The sequence below is a fragment of the Hypanus sabinus genome, chromosome 14 (genome assembly GCF_030144855.1).
Source record: "Hypanus sabinus isolate sHypSab1 chromosome 14, sHypSab1.hap1, whole genome shotgun sequence".
In the NCBI taxonomy this organism is placed as follows: domain Eukaryota; kingdom Metazoa; phylum Chordata; class Chondrichthyes; order Myliobatiformes; family Dasyatidae; genus Hypanus; species Hypanus sabinus.
In genome coordinates, this window is record NC_082719.1 from 74,388,304 (window position 1) to 74,404,978 (window position 16,675).

Sequence of the window (16,675 nt, forward strand, 5' to 3'; positions counted from 1 at the left end):
CAGCCTCAATATTTGTTTGCTTACAGGCAGTCACAGTAGAATAAAGAATTACAATAGAATCAGTAAAAAATTACACACAAAGACAGACAAACTGATTGTGCCAAAGAAGGCAAACTACGCAAATATTTAAAAGAAGTAAATAAGTAAATAAATAATACTGAGAACAATGAATTGTAGAGTCCTTGAACGTGAATCCACAGGTTGTGGAATCAGTTCAGAGTTGAGGTAAGTGAGGTTATCCATGCTGGTTCAGGAGTTTAATGGTTGTAGGGTAATAAATGTTCTGGAACCTGGTTATGTGGAACCAAAGGTTTCTGTACCTTCTTTCTGTTGGCAGCAGCAAGAAGGGAGCTTGTTGCTCAATAAGGACAGATGTTTAGTGGGTGTCAAATAAACGGGTCATTCCCTTTGTCATTCAGTGAAAGAGTCCACAAGCTGCTGAGTCTTGGCTTCCAGACATGTGAATCTGCAGACCTGAGCTCAATGACAGAGGTGTGAGTTACATCTGTTTTGGAATTCTGAAGTGGAAGTAATGTGGGTTAAACAGTTCTCCATTTGAGCATTAGATTAACTTCACTCTAGCAGAATGCTTGTTGGAAGTGAAATGTAGTTTTGTGGTGAGAAAGACTGTGAAATGTCAGATTCAGATTCAGTGATTTATCACATGCACAATGCAACATACCGTGAAATGTTAACACAAGAAATTCTGCAGATGCTGGAAGTTCAAAACAGCACACAAAAGATATTGGAGGAACTCAGCAGGTCAGACAGCATCCATGGAAATGAACAGTCCACGTTTCAGGCTGAGACCGTTCTTCAGGACTGCAAAGGAAGGGGGAAGACATCGAAATAAAAAGGTGGGGGGGGGGAGGGGAAGGATTGCTGGAAGGTGATGGGTGAAGCTAGGTGGGTGGGAAATGTAAACGGCTGGAGAGGAAGGAATCGGAGAGGAGAACAGAGTGGACCATAGGAGAAAGGGAAGGAAGAGGGCCAGAGCGAAATGTGCTGTTTTTGTCAACAGCAAACACAACCTAAGGATGTGTCGGGGGGCAGCCGTAAGTGACACACACATTCTGTTGCTGACATAGTATGCCCACAGTGTTCAGCAGTACAGCCCCCTGCTTCCACTGACATGATGGCTGCTGATAACATTTAAGATATTTATCAAATAAAACCAGAAAGAGCAGAGGAAGGGGAATGCAATAAATTGTCATGATCAGGGATGAACAACCTGAACTGACAGTGTAAGCAAATTCACCAGTAACATTCAAAAAGGAATTATATTTGAAAAACAGTGTCTTGTCAAAAAAATAGAGGGATTAATTGAATATGACTTTTACAAAGTATAAATGGAAATTACTTATATTGTAAACAAAGAGGTATCAAAATAGAAAATAGATCTCTGGAAGTTTTGTAGTAAATCTTATTGTAGACTTTTCTTGTGTTAATTATAATTAAGAAATTTGTAAATATATAGGTCTTTTAACATGGCAAACATCCTGAGCCATTTCATAGAAATATGATCAATGGACAATATAATTTCATATTAAAGCCTGTGATCTACAGTTAATCTAAAGTGACAATTCAGTGCAGTAGTTATAATATGCCAGAGTTTCCTATATTTAGGTCAATTCTGTTGAACTAAATATACTAATTTCCAAAAAGCTAATTCATTTACTTGATACCTTTTCCAAGTTACTCTGCAGCATTTACCTCATAGCAATCTTGACTATACTTCAGAGCAACTAAAAAATTAAAATCAACATCCTGGAAATATTAGAAATCTGAAACAAATAAAAATGTTCTGGACATTTCATCAAAGCCATGATGAGGGGCCCTCAGTCTGAAACATTAACTGTGTTTCTCTTTACACAAATGCTGCCTTGGTTTCTACTTTTTTAACATTTTTTTTAACTTCAAAATAAATAATTGGACATAAAACAGTGAAAGGTATTCTGTGGATGGAAAGCTATCAGAAGACATTTATTTACCCATAAAATACATCAATTGAAAAGTAAAGCTCTAACCATCTCCTTCCAGTTGTCAAAAAGAAATGCAAAATCCTTGAAAATTTAGCCAATGGCTCAAATCCAAACATATATTTCACTTCTGATAAACAGCTTAAAGACTTGTGACTGAGAAACAACAAACGGAATATTTAGATTATCTGTTTGACATAGATCAAGAACCATATAGAAACTCATCTTTCAAACCTTGTGCTCACTTGACTATGTCGAATATAGATAACTTATCTACTAGTTACTGAAAAATTAGAATAATTTAAATGTCATATCCATAATTTAGTTTCCAGATAAATCAGGAGAGAACTTAACATCACGTGCATAATTCAGTCATTATTAAGTTAGAATGCCATTAGATGAAGTAAACATTTAATTTGACTCATTTTCTATATTTAGTTCATATTCTGCATAATACCAATGAAAGATTCTACTGAGTCTCATTACCACATATCTTCATTCACATCAAAGGCTTTAATAGCATCATAATAATACCAATAACAAACACATTTGTATGAAGTGAATATGACAGATTAATCAGAAATATATCTTTTTGAAAGTAATGATTATGATTCTAATTTTAAAAGCACTTTATATTTGGTATTTTTTCCTGTAATCAAGAGCAGTAAACTTATTGAATTAAATCAAATCTGGGGCTCTTTTACACTGGAAGGATTACTTAAATGGCATCTTTACTCGTCAAACTCATAAGGGAGATTTTTCTCATATTATACTTAGGCATAGATTTTCACTCTGCTGTGAATCCTCATGCCTAAACTCTTTGATTTCCTCCTGGATCACGCAGTGGCTTAAGAAATGTGTTTGGAGGGGTGATACTCCATGATGGTGCATGAGGAGTATATTTGAGCAATTCGAGTCAGTAAATAGAAACATCACTTCCTCCATGAATGACTAAGGAGGTATCTTTCAGAGTGCCTATAGCTGAATAAGTCCCATTAAATCTTTTCATAGAAACATAGAAAACCTACAGCACAATACAGGCCCTTTTGCCCATAAAGCTGTGCTGAACATGTCCTTACCAAAGAACTACCTTCGCTTACCCATAGCCCTACATTTTTCTAAGCTCCATGTACCTATCGTGGAGTCTTTTGAAAGATCCTATCATTTCCGACTTCACCACTGCCGCCGACAGCCCATTCCACGCATTCACCACTCTGCGTAAAAAACTTACCCTGACATTGACTCTGTATCTACTGCCAGGAGATTGGGGCTAAGAGGAAAAATGGATCAGCCATGGCAAAGCAGACTCACTGGGCCAAATGGCTTAATTCTGCTCCTATATCTTATGGTCTTAAATGGCTAAGGTAAGGACATGTTTGGCAGAGCTTTGTGGGCCAAAGGGCCTGTATTGTGCTGTAGGTTTTCTATGTTTCTGTGCTTCTATTTGTTATACGTGTGGATGTCACACATCTCAGGATGCAGATTTAATTCAAAATAAACCTGAATTTTATCAAGAGCAATGGGCCATTTTGGAGATAATGCTCAATTAGGGTGTTCAATTAGGGTGGACAATTCAGATGAGGGACAGTGGATACTCTGTGGTTCCTATTGCTTGGAAGTTATCAGATTTTCTGCAAGGCAACTGTCTAAAAAGAAATATCTTTGTGAGATCCTTGACTCCTTTAACATTGATTTTCTTGCAGTAGTTTTCTTTTGCTGCTGGCTAATCTTTCATTGCACTGATAGTAATCTATCTTCAAGTATAAGTTTCATTTACATTTGATAAATGATGTCTAAGCCTTATAAAATTAGGTGGCTTCATTCTGAAATATTTACTGCTGGTCTATCTTTGTCTTTTTCTTTAAGTGTACTAAATCTTACTGAAAAATGAGAGCTGTTTTCAAAATGCTCTTCCGTTGCTACCCTTTTCACTAGTGCCTGTTCATCCCCCTAGATGTTCCAATAATGTGTCCTCATTTTGTTGGGCTTCTTAAGTACAGATTCAAGTTTTTCTAATATGTGGATCAGAGCTTTGTCATCTGTGCTGTTGTTCTAGGTAATGTGAACTCACCAGTAGGATCTTTTAATGCACAAGGGTATTTTAAGAGACGCTTAGATAGGTACATGGAGCTTAGAAAAATTGACGGCTATGTAGTAGGGAAATTCTAGGCAGCTTCTAGAGTAGATTTCATGGTCAGCACAACATTGTGGGCCAAAGGGCCTGTAATGTGCTGTAGATTTCCATGTTCTATGTTCTAAGGTGATTGTTTGCAAGGAAGAGCGATTGCTAATCAGGAAAGGAGAGTCAACAGTTAGGATGGGGTTGGTAATAAGGAGAGGAAAATCATTGTTCAGGATGGAGATTGTTGAGGAGAAGTTGGTAGTATGGAGGTAATTAACATACAGGAAAAAGTTGGCAAGGTTGAAGGTGATGAATAATCAATAAAAGGTGTTTGGAGTTAGAAGGGAGGCATTGGTAGACAGAAAGGGAATCAATAACCTGGGAGGAGTTTGTATTTGGAAGAGGGATGAGTAATTGATAAAGAAATTACAAACACTAAAATTTTTGTAATGCTGGAAATCTTAAACAACATGAACAAAATGCTGGAGGAACTCAGCAGGACTGGCAGGATCTATAGAAATGGATAAACAGACAACATTTTCAATCTGAGATACTTCTTCAAGGAAACTGATAGGTACTTGGTAGATTAAGGAGATCGATAGCTTGTAAAAGATTCCAAATGGGGAATGAGATCGGTCATCAGGATATAATCGGATGTTGGGAGCAAATTGGTGGTCAGAAGTGATGTAGTAGGCAATCAATATTCAGAATGGGATATGATGATCAGAGTGAGTTAGTAGTTGGTGATGGAGAACTGATGAGAAAGATTCAGTCGTCAGGAGGAGAGAATTATTGATCAGAGTCAATCAGTGTTTATAAACTGGGAACAACGAATGAGAAAACACAAATAGTTAGAGGGTGTTTTGACAGGATAATGGTGTGGTCAGTAACCATGTTAGGTGGTGAGTTTAGTCTAGTATATTTGGGCAATATGCTGGTTAGGTCAAAATAGTGAAGCAGGTGGAGGGATGCCCAAGGAACAACCACATAATTGTGGTTCAAAGTTTTTCAGAAGGACCCAGAGTTGGCTGTGGTTGGATGCTTCCAGAGGCTGCTTTGGGAAACTTTGCAGCACTGAAGGTTCATGGCAGGAAGAGTTTTTCTTCCTTCAACCATCTACATGAGATGATGGGCTATCGAGGACTTTGAGACTCTCTTTTACCGTGTCCATGGTCTTCCCTTATCAAATTACAGCATTGCTTTGCACTGTTGTAACCATACGTTATAATTATGTGGTTTTTGTAAGTTAGTCTTGGTCTGTCTTGTGTTTTTGTGATATCATACTGGAGGAACATTGTATCATTTCTAAATGACAATAAACGAGGACTGAGTGTCCTCACCATCTAATCTAATAATTTGTGTTTTAAAGGAGGCCATCATTAGACAAGTCCCCAATGTCGGATTCTGGGCCAGTCAGGCTACTTAGCTGGTGGACTGGACATTATTCAGGGATTCATCATTGAGCCTGAATGAACATATTACATTTGCCACCAACCTCATCATGAGTGTGTGTCTTTGGAACATACTGTACAAACCCAAGTGAAAAGCTGTGGATGAATCAGGAGAATCATATTCTGATGAGGGTTAGATCTGTGGCCTTCAAGACTGGTGATTCAGAACTATACAAGAAATCCAGTGACAAACTGTGAAAGCGAAGAAATGGTTCCGATTGAGTTTAGAGACAGAATTGGATGCACCTCACCTCTGACAGCTTTGCGGGATATTACATCCTACAAAGTGAAACCTAAAATCATGATTGGCTGTGATGTTTCATTTCCAGATAGCTCAATGCCTTTTTAAACATGCTTTGAAAGGGAGAATGAAACTACACCTGTGCAAATCCCAGCAGCAGCCGGTGACCCTGTGATCTCTGTCTCGGAGGCTGATGTCAGAACATCTTTTGAGAGGGTGAATCATTGCAAAGTGTCAATCCCTGATGGTGTACCTGGAAACTGTGCCAATCAAATGGTGGGAGTGTTCAAGGACATCTTCAATCTCTCACTGCTGCAGTGGGAGTTTCCCACCAGATTTAAAAGGGCAACAATTATTCATGTGCCCAAGAAGAGCAGGGTGAGCTGCCTTAACAACTATCGCCCAGTGGCACTCACGTCTACTGTGATGAAGAGCTTTGAGAGGTTGGTCATGGCTGGAATCAACTCCTGCCTAAATAAGGATGTGGACCTGCTACAATTTGTCTATCACCACAATAGGACAACTGCAGAAACAATCTCACTGACTCTCTACTTGGTCTTGGATCACCTGGACAATAGTACTACCAAGCAACACACATAAAATGCTGGAGGATCTCAGCAAGCCAGGCAGCATCTATAGAAAAGAGTAAACAGTCAATGTTTCAGGCCTAGACCCTTCATCAGAACATTGAGTCCTGATGAAGGGTCTTGGGCTGAAACGTTGACTGTTTACTCTTTTCCATTGATGCTGAGTTCCTCCAACATTTTGTGTGAGTTGCTTTGGATTTCCAGCACCTACAGATTTTCTCTTGTTTGTTAATCGTAATACCAATGTCAGACTGCAGTTTATTGATTACAGTTTAATACAATCATACCCTCAATTCTAATTAACAAGCACCAAAACCTAGGCCTCTGTACCTCCCTCTGCAACTGAATCCTTGACTTTCTCTCCTAAAGACCACAGTTTGTACTGATCTGAGATAACATTTCCTCCTTGCTGCATCTCAACAGTTCTACTCTCTCTGCACACACAGTTATGTGTGTAGGCACAACTCAAATGCCATTTATAAATTTGTAGCTGTCACAAGTATTGTTGGCAGAATTTCAGATGGTAATGAGGATGTGTATCGAAGTGAGATAAATCAGCTGTTTGAGTGGTGTTCCAACAACAACTTGCCCTCAACATCATTCAGACCAAGGAATTCACTGTGGACTTCAGGAAGGGCAAGTTGAGGGAACATACACCATTCCTCATCAAGCAATCAGCAACAGAAAGAGTGAGCAGTTCTAAGTTTCTGAGTGTCAACATCTCTGAAGATCTATCCTGGACACAACATACAGACGCATAAGACCATAAGGCATAGGAGCAGAACTAGGCCATTTTGACCATCAAGTCTGCTCTGCCATTCAATCAAGGTTGATCCTTTTTCTTTCTCCTGCTCAGCCCCACTCCCTTGTCTTCTCCCCCGTAACCTTTGATGCCATGGCCAATTAAGAATCTATTAATATTCACATTAAATACACCCATCGACCTGGCCTCCACAGTTGCCTATGGTATCAAATTCCACAAATTCACTACCCTCTGGCTAAAGATATTTCTCTGCATCTCTGTTTTAAATGGACGCCCCTCTATCCTGAGGCTGTGCCCTCTTGTTCTAGACTCCCCCAGCACGGGAAACATCCTTTCCACATCTACTATGTCTAGGCCTTTCAAAATTTGAAGGGTTTCATTGAGATCCCCCTGAGCCTTCTAAATTCCAGTGAGTACAGGGCCAGAGCCATCAAATGTTCCTCATATATTAACCATTTTATTCCCAGAATCATCTTTCTGAATTTATTTTGAACCTTCTCCAATGCTAACACATCTTTTCTTAGATGAGGAGCAATTATGATAAAGGCATGACAGTGGCTATATTTCATTGGGAGCTAAAGGAAACTTGGTATGTCACAAAAGACACTCTCAAATTTCTACAGATGTACAGAGGAGATCATTCTAACTGGCTGCCTTACTACCTGGTATGGAGGGGCCATTGGAAAGGATTGGAAAAAGATGCCATGCCCATCACGGGCACTAGCCTTGCCTGTATCGAGGCCACCTTCAAAAGGCGATGCCTCAAAAATGTGGCGTCTTTTATCAAGAACCGTGCCTCACCCTGGACATGCCCTCATCTCATTGTTACCATCAAGGAATGGGCACAGGACCCTGAAGACACACACTCAATGTTTCAGGAACAGATTCTTTCCCTCTACTATCAGATTTCTGAATGGACAGTGAACACTACCTCCCTATTTTTATTCCTCTCTTTTTGCACTACTTATTTAATTTAATTTTATATGTACACACACTCATCTTAATGCAATTTATAGTTTTTATTATTAAGTATTGCCAATGTGCTGCTATTGCAAAACAACAAAATTCATGACATACTATATGCCAATGGTATTTAAACCTAATTCTGATTGTGAATGGACAAGTTTGCCATTCAGGTGCTAATGCTGCACATCAATCATAATTAGATGTGCATAACTAATAAATATTTGAATAGAGCCACCTGATCTTGTAGTCACTCAGTAATTATAGGTAATTATCAGTGGTTGGATCAAAATAGTATATATAGAATATTTTTTCCACTCAATCTTTGGTTTGAATAAATCATTCAATTTCGTTGTCCTCCTTATGTGATCATTTCTATATGTTCCCTATTTTGCCAAAACTTCCTGAAGACTTACAACTGTAATAATTCATCTGACCACTAATTATAAGATATTTCAAGCTCTGCCACATCAAGACATTTCCAGATCGACAGAGAAAGAATGTTTTCAACAAGCATCTTCAACCTGAAACAATAACTTAACTTTTATTTTCCTGCAGTTGCTCCCTGATCTTGAGTTTTTTCTCCAGCAAATTCTGTTTGGATTTCATATTTCCAGTATTTGATTTTTGGACAAGGAAAAGATTCAAATATGTTTTCTGAATCTTCCTTGAAAATTACTCCATCACTACCAACTTCTGGCAATCCTTGGCTAATAACAGCTCAAAGTGGAGGAGGACAATGTGATTGGTATTGAGAACCTTGTCCATGCAACGTGAGGGCTCAGGGCAAAGCATTAATGGTGAACGGAGCTCAATGAAAGATCAATCTACCTGCTCTGTTACCTACCTCATGCCCACCCTGTAGCAAAATCTGTAGCTCCATATTGGTTTCATCAGCCGTGTAGGTAACCCAAGAACTGAAGTGGAAATCCCAATTTCTTGTAAGATGGTGGCATGCTCAGATGCAGCAGCTTCTTCAAGGCCATCCAAAGGTGTTATTATCTTTATAAATATATTTGCATGACCCTGCGGGTCATTAAGATGTTAAAGTACCACAAGTCCACCCCATCAGTGAGTTGCTCATTTGCAGAGAAACTAAAGGAGCTAGACCTGGTGTGGTTTGTGCTTTGGCCTGCATCAGAGTGAGGGCTTGAAGGAGTGCGGACCAACAGTGAGTGATTGTCTTGTTTGCTTTTCTTGCGATTGCAAGACCCTTTTGGACATTGTTAATGTGGAGTGCTGCAAGTCCGATTAATGGCAGGGGATCTGCGTGGCCCTGGTCATAGTGAGGAATTGGCCTCAAACCATGGTGTGGCTAGTTTGCAGCAGCCCAGGAGAGAGGTTGGAGTTGGGTTGCTCCATTGGATGGGTGTTGCATGGCATCATTGCTGAGTTGGTACTGCACTTCAGTGTCTGTTTAGCAGAAGACAATGTGTATTGTGTTCGACTGCAGACTGCTGCAATGTTCATGGACTCAGGAAAAGTGACTACTTTTCTGTTTGTGGCTGTATTTTACTGTCTTATATCTGCTATCTGTGCCTTGTACTATGACTGGTTCTGTGTTTTGCACCTTGGCCCCAGAGTAATGCTATTTCATTTGTCTGTATTCACAGATGGTTGAATGACAATTAAACTTGGAACTACAGAACTGGATCCCAAGGAACTGTCTGAGAAAGGGAAAAAATGAACACTTCCCAGCACTTCCAACAAAACTGTGAACATGATCTTCCTAAATTTAACTCACATAATATTGAAGGAGTACAGCAGGTCAAGCAGCATCTATGGAAAGGAATGAAGAGTTGATATTTCAGGCCAAGATCCTTAATCAAGACTGTCAACTTTTTAAATGTTTTTCACAAACAGGCTATGACAGCATACAACAATCAGAAAAATCCTGACTGTACAGTAGCTTTCTGCTATAGATGCAAACAGAAATCTGGGTTAAAATTTCTCCATTCAAAAATCAAAAACTGCAGATGCTGGAAATCTAAAACAGGAAAAAAAACACACAGAAAATGCTGAAATCAGTCACAAGCCATGAAGATTTAATCCTTCAGGTTGTTGGCATTGCCTCCTCTCAGTCTCATTGTCTTTTTTTTTGTGTGTAAGCCCAATGTACAACAGAGTTAGGCAACTTCCTACTGAGGCAGGACCAAAGTTGTGAATTTGTCCCACAGGAGAGATTTGAGCGCAGGAGTTGTAGACTGTGAGATGTCAAACCAAAGGCCTCCCTTCTTGCTCAGATCACTTTAAACAGGAATGGAAATGTTATTCCCACTGTCTTGATCAATATTTTTGCTTCATTTAACAACATGAGAAATAGATGACCTAATTGTTATCCTGTTGCTGTATTAGAACTTTCCTGTCACTATTCATTCATTACAATTGTGAAATGCACTTTGAGGTATTTTGAGATCACAAAGCACAATGCAAATCACACCTTTAATTCTTCATGGTCTTATGTCCATAAACTTACTTTTTTGATATGTAGCATAAACTCTAATTAGATTGGAAGTCCCATTACACATAAGAATAGCCATGTGTTCCAAAAGGGATCTCAGGTTCCATTCTATCTGATAATTTAATGTGCTTGATTCAGTTGTTGGATGTCAAAATGTAAGTAGAATGATCTTTTAATGGTATGGGCACAAATATTAACTAAGCAAGCTTAAGTAATTTATTACTTGGTGTCTTACTATTACTGTATAATCTAAGATCAATTATTTCTATTCAAGATAAACATTGTAAGCTGTAATTGTTTTTATACCAAATTATTTTATAACATTTATTTGTGGAAATGAACACACAAGATTATACAAATACACACACCACTGTGCAGCTGGGTGTTCCGCTTCCTAACAAAGGGACTTCAGGATGCACAACTTCACCAACCTCAACATGGGTATCCCGCAGGGTAATCACATTGTCAAGTTCACTGATGATGCAACAGTGGTGGGGCTCATCACCAACAACAATGAGACAACATACAGAGAGGAGGTGGAAGAGCTCAAGGCTTGATGTTAGACAAATAACCTCTTCCTTAATATTAACAAGGTAAAGGAGATGGTTATCGAATTCAAGAGAACTCACACCACTCACACCCCCTTTACATCAGCGGCACCCCAGTGGAAACTGCAAACAGTTTCAAATCCCTGGGAGTGCACATGTCACACAGCCTCTCGTGGTCCTAAAACGCATCCTACACTATCAAGAAGGCTCACAAAGACCCCTAATTTCAGTGGAGGCGGAAAAGAGCCGGGCTTTGTGTGTCATTCTACAAATGCATTGTAGGGAACATCCTGACAAGCTGCATCACTGCTTGGTATGGAAACTGCACTGCAGTGGACAGGAAGACTCAACAATGGGAAGTGAACAATACATCATCGGCACCAGCCTACCTGCCATGAAGGATATATACACAGAAAGGTGCCAGAAAAGGGCCAGTAACATCATGAAGGATCCCACCCACCCTCCTCATTTGTCCCATTCCCATCAGGGAGGAGACGATGTAGCATCCATACCAGGACCACCAGACTCAAAAACAATTGCTTTTCCCAAGCAGTAAGGCTGATCAACACCTCCACCACTACTTCATTATTTCCTGTCAGTCACCTATTTTACAGCCAAGCATCACTTTATGGGCATACAATACATATACATATAATCTATCTTAAGTGTTATATTTATTGTGTTCTGTTATTATCATTGTGTTCTTTATCTTCTTAGTTTTTTGTGCTGCATCAGATCTAGGTTAACAATTATTTGTTTCCCCTTTCACACTTGTGTGCAGGAAATGATATTAAAAAGTCTTGAATCTTGTGTATCGAAAACAGGAGCAGGAATAGGCAACCTGTCCATTTAAGAATGTCTCACCATTATATCGAATAATGACTTATCTGCCTCAAGCCTCTACTCTTTTCCCATATCAGTTCCACATACCTCTCAATTCTCCAATTTTTCAAAAATGTACATACCTCCTGTGATCTAGTTTCCACAACACTGTGGGGCAGAGTATTCCAGACTGAAGTCAACGCAATTACAGGCAAGAACATTTTCAAGACCTGGTGCAGAAATAGTAAATAGAAAATTATGGCACATTAATGGAATTCTTCAGACACTTTTATCATTAGATTACCAAGTTATTAATAATTTTGTAACAATATTCAGATATTAGGATTTTTTTTCCATTGTCATTTATTAATGAGTACAGGAACATGAGTAGTTGATAAGAACGATACCATCAACTCAACATGTTATTAGTTTGGTAGTGAATGAAGCAACTTTTTAACCTTGACTGAATTGTTCATAACTGAATTGAATTGAAATGAATTTATTACTTATATCCTTCACATACACGAGGAGTAAAAATCTTTATATTACATCTCTGTCTAAACATGCAAAGTGCAATTTATAGCAATTTGTAATAAATAGTATGTACAACAGGACAGTCAATATAACATAGAAATACAATTGCATCAGCGTGAATTACTCAGTCTGATGGCCTGGTGGAAGAAGTGTCCCAGAGCCTGTTGGTCCTGGCTTTTATGCTGCAGTACCATTTCCTGGATGGTAGCAGCTGGAACAGTTTGTGGTTGGGGTGAATCAGGTCCCAAGCCAAAGCAGAATCTGAATCTTTTCCCAAACTAGTTTATATGAGAAATTGTGTGTCCTGTGTACAGGCACTAAACTAGACATAAATCATCCAGCTGCAAGTCCTCGATGCCATTCCTGTTTCATAACAGCTGCCTAATTGGGCCATGACTGAAAAGTCTCAACTATTGCTAAGCAAGTATGTTTTTGATAACTACAAGGAAGTCCCATACTTGGTTTGCTCTGGAGTATTCATCTGTCTGCCCACTGCAAAGCTCTCCCAATCCTCCTTCTCAACTATCCCCAACTGGCATATGGGAACTAGAATATGAATTATTACATCTTTGATTCTAAATACACTGAGGGAAAGGAGTTGTAAATTATGCAGATTTGCTCTTGAACAACTTTAAGTACCAGAGAAGCCTTATTTGTATAACTATGTTTCTAGTAGAGTGATAGTAATGGATCTGGGGAAATCCGCGGCAATGCATCCCAGTTACCTCAACATTGATCAACGCAGAGCCCTGCAAATTAGAGAAAAGTAATTCTGAAAACTGATTTATACTAGTACTTTAAGGATGGCATGCTAGCATAGCAGCTAGCGTAACATTATTAACAGTGCGAGCAACTTGGGTTCAGTTCCGTCACTGACTGTAAGGAGTTTGTACGATCTCACCATGACCGCGTGTGTTTGTTCAGCTGTGGTGAACTACATATACCTGTCTGGACACACCCCCCCGCTGACTGCTCCTGTGGCTCCTCCCACTGACCCCTGTATAAAGGCGATTGGAGGCACTGCTCCTCCCTCAGCCTCCAGGATGTTGTGTGATGATCTCTTGCTGCTGATAGTGCTCTCTTCCAGATAATAAGAGCCTATCTCTCGCCTCACATCTCTGAGAGTTATTGATGGTGCATCATCAGCGTGCTCAGGCTTCTTCCCACATCCTAAAGATGTAGTGGGTAGTACATTGGTCACCTGGGTATAATTGTGCTTTGTGACATCATTGAGTTTGAAGGGACTGTTGCTGTTTTGTATCTCTTAATAAATAAGTAGTGTTTATGCCTTGATTGCAAATTCAGAGATTTTGCATATCAAATTACACAAAATCCACTGGTTTAATTCACCAAATCTATATGTTTCAAATGGTAAATTCAGAGAATTACTAAGATCTCTATCAAGCACAATGACCTTTGTTCTTAGCAGTAGTTCCAACATTCCCCCCTCCTTTTATCATGTTAAGTCCAACATCGCTTAATGAGATTATTATTTCATGCAATTTCTTTTAATTGCCCTCAGCCTACCACTCCTGCAATTTGACATCCTGACATCTTAAACTGTACCTCCGCTCCTTCGCTTTGACTTAATGTTCATCCTCAAGACTCATTTATTATCAAAGAATATATAAATTATACAATCTTGTGATTTGCTTGCTCACAGGTAGCCATAAAGCAAGAAACCCAAAAGAACCCAATTAAAGAATAAAGAAAAAAAAACAAAATAAAAGGCCAATGCTTGATTGGGCAAGAGAAAGAAAAAAATACAATTCATGCAAACAATTGAAGCAAAGAACAGCATTTCAAACCAACAATGAATCCTCAGATATGAACCCTGGAGTAGCACGGAGTAGGCCCAAAGCCTGGCTTATCAGTTCATCATATTTGCGGGCATGGAGCACAGCAGCTGGGGCAGTCTCCAAAGCCTCAGCACCATGAAGATGACCATTGCAGAGAGAGTGAGGGAAATCAGCCCTCAACCTGACAAACAGTTGTCTTTTCAATCTATCTGGGCTGGTGTTTAATTTGACCCCACAATGGGTCAGAGAAAAGCTTTGCCCCCTGGAGAGAGGAGTGAAGGTCACAGACAGTAAGTGAAGTCAGATCTCGCCTCTGATCTGGGCTGGCATTTAAATTGTCTGACTAGTGTAAGGTACCTCACACTTTGGCTTCCCTACTGAAAACATCTCCAGGCCTAGACCAAGCCATCCAGCTACTGGTTCCAGGCCCAGATACTATCACCTAGTCCAAAGCCTCTCTCAAGCTCTCCAAAGCAGCTTAGCACCCAGTGCGATCCAACCTCACACCTGGACCAGTTAAACAAGCATTGTAACTTCTCTGCCCAGGCCCCTGACCCCTCATTTCAGTGTCGAAAGCCATTCAACCTTGCTCCTGGGGCATCAGAACTCACTCCCAGGTCTTAGGCCTCTGGTCCATGATTGCTGTCAGACCCTTGTCACAAGTAACTGTGGGTCAACTGTCTAAGAAGAATAACCAGATAGTTTGAGTCACAAAAACAGATTGGGGTGCTTTTATTTACAAAAATAATGGAAAAACAAAAAACCTGGATGTCCACATCAAAACAAGAAAAAAAATGAAAAAATACAATATGTATACAGCTTGCAATTGTCACCTGTCTGGTAAACAGCCACCCCCAGACCAAACGGGGAAAAAACCTGAAGCCTTGGTAACCCGAGGCTTATAACTGCTAAGCCCCTCCCCCTAGACCAACCAAAAGCTAATTAACTCAATTATCTTCCTTTTCACACAATCTGAAACTCTACTGCCAGTTCTCACAATAAACACATATACCTCATTATAGGATTCACCATTTCCCGGTTAAGTAACTTAAGAAAACCCCAAAACTTTATCACAAGATGAGTAATTATGTAACATAACCCTTGACCCAGTTAAAGATGGCATCCTCCACCATCAGCACACCTGTGCAGGTCGCTGCTGCCTCTATATTAGACAGCTCTGTGCAGCAGCTCTGTTTCAGACCCAGTGACTGTGGAGGAGAGAAACGTCAGTTTATCATGACACTTTGGAAAAACACTTATTGGAAAGATGAATGTGAATAAATTGACCTGAGATAATTAAACTGTGACACAGTGTGTTTCTTTTTTTTCATACCTATTACTGCTGGGGATGAGTGTAAAATTGTGACTGTTGATTTATTGTGATGTGTGCACTCACCACAATGACAGAGGGGAATAATATGTGTGGATGACCCTCTGAGTGTTTTACTGAATGTGCCATGTGCCATCTGTAATCAGTGATGGGCCTTCATCACATTCTTTAAACTCTAAGTTCCTCCTTTGATTTCTGTTCCTACAACATCCTACCAAACATTGTTCAAAATTTACCTCTTCAACTGTGTTTTCACCAAATATTGCAGTTTCTCTTCAGTTCCTTGTCAATTTCACAATCTACAATGGATTCAGGGGATTGTTAATCAGATAAAAAATACAACTTGATTGTATTCCGTTTCACACAGAATTAAGATGTTCAATCTAACTTTCAGTTAGATTCAGGTATTGACTGAATTTTATTTGATACAGATCTTTGCAATTTAGCAAACATTAGTGGATACAGCAAATGTTTGAGCTGACACGCAAAATGAAATGCCCAGGAATTTTAAGTGGTAAGACTATGGTTTTAACGTATTAATATAACCCCCCCCCCCTATGAATCTACATAAACACTACTTCTCCAATATATGTACAGTAAGGCAAGTAATTAGGAAAGGAAACAAAACATTATTATTTATTGCTAGAGGAAATGTATATCAAATTACTGAGGTTGTAAAATAGATGATAGTGAGATCACATTTCGTGTTCCTTGTACGCTATTCCTCTCCATATTTAAGAAAGAATACTAATTTTTGGAAGTATTCTAAAGAAGGGTTACTAAACTAATACTAAATGGGGAAGAAATGTAGGACCTGTAAAGCTGATATACTTCGCAGCTTAGAAGATGACACCTATGAAATTGAGAGGGTAAGCAGCTTAGGAGTTATAAAAAAACTACAGCACCCTTTCAGCCCATCTTTTTCATGCCAAACTGTCAATATGCCTACTCCCATTGACATGCACCTATACCACTCCCATTGACATGCACCTATACCTCTCCCATCCAGTACCTATTCAAATTTCTCTTAAATGTTGAATTTAAACCTGAATCCTCCACTTCAGCTGGGAATTCA

At 39.4% G+C, this 16,675-nt stretch overlaps 1 long non-coding RNA gene across 1 annotated transcript in view; it reads left to right on the forward strand.

The window, feature by feature from the left end:
• LOC132404438 (uncharacterized) overlaps positions 1–11,739 on the forward strand; it is a 65,594-nt gene extending 53,855 nt beyond the window's left edge. The window contains exon 3 of the long non-coding RNA XR_009515541.1: positions 9,720–11,739. This is a non-coding gene — a long non-coding RNA (uncharacterized LOC132404438). The remainder of the gene's footprint in view (positions 1–9,719) is intronic.
• The last annotated feature ends 4,936 nt before the right edge of the window (positions 11,740–16,675 follow it).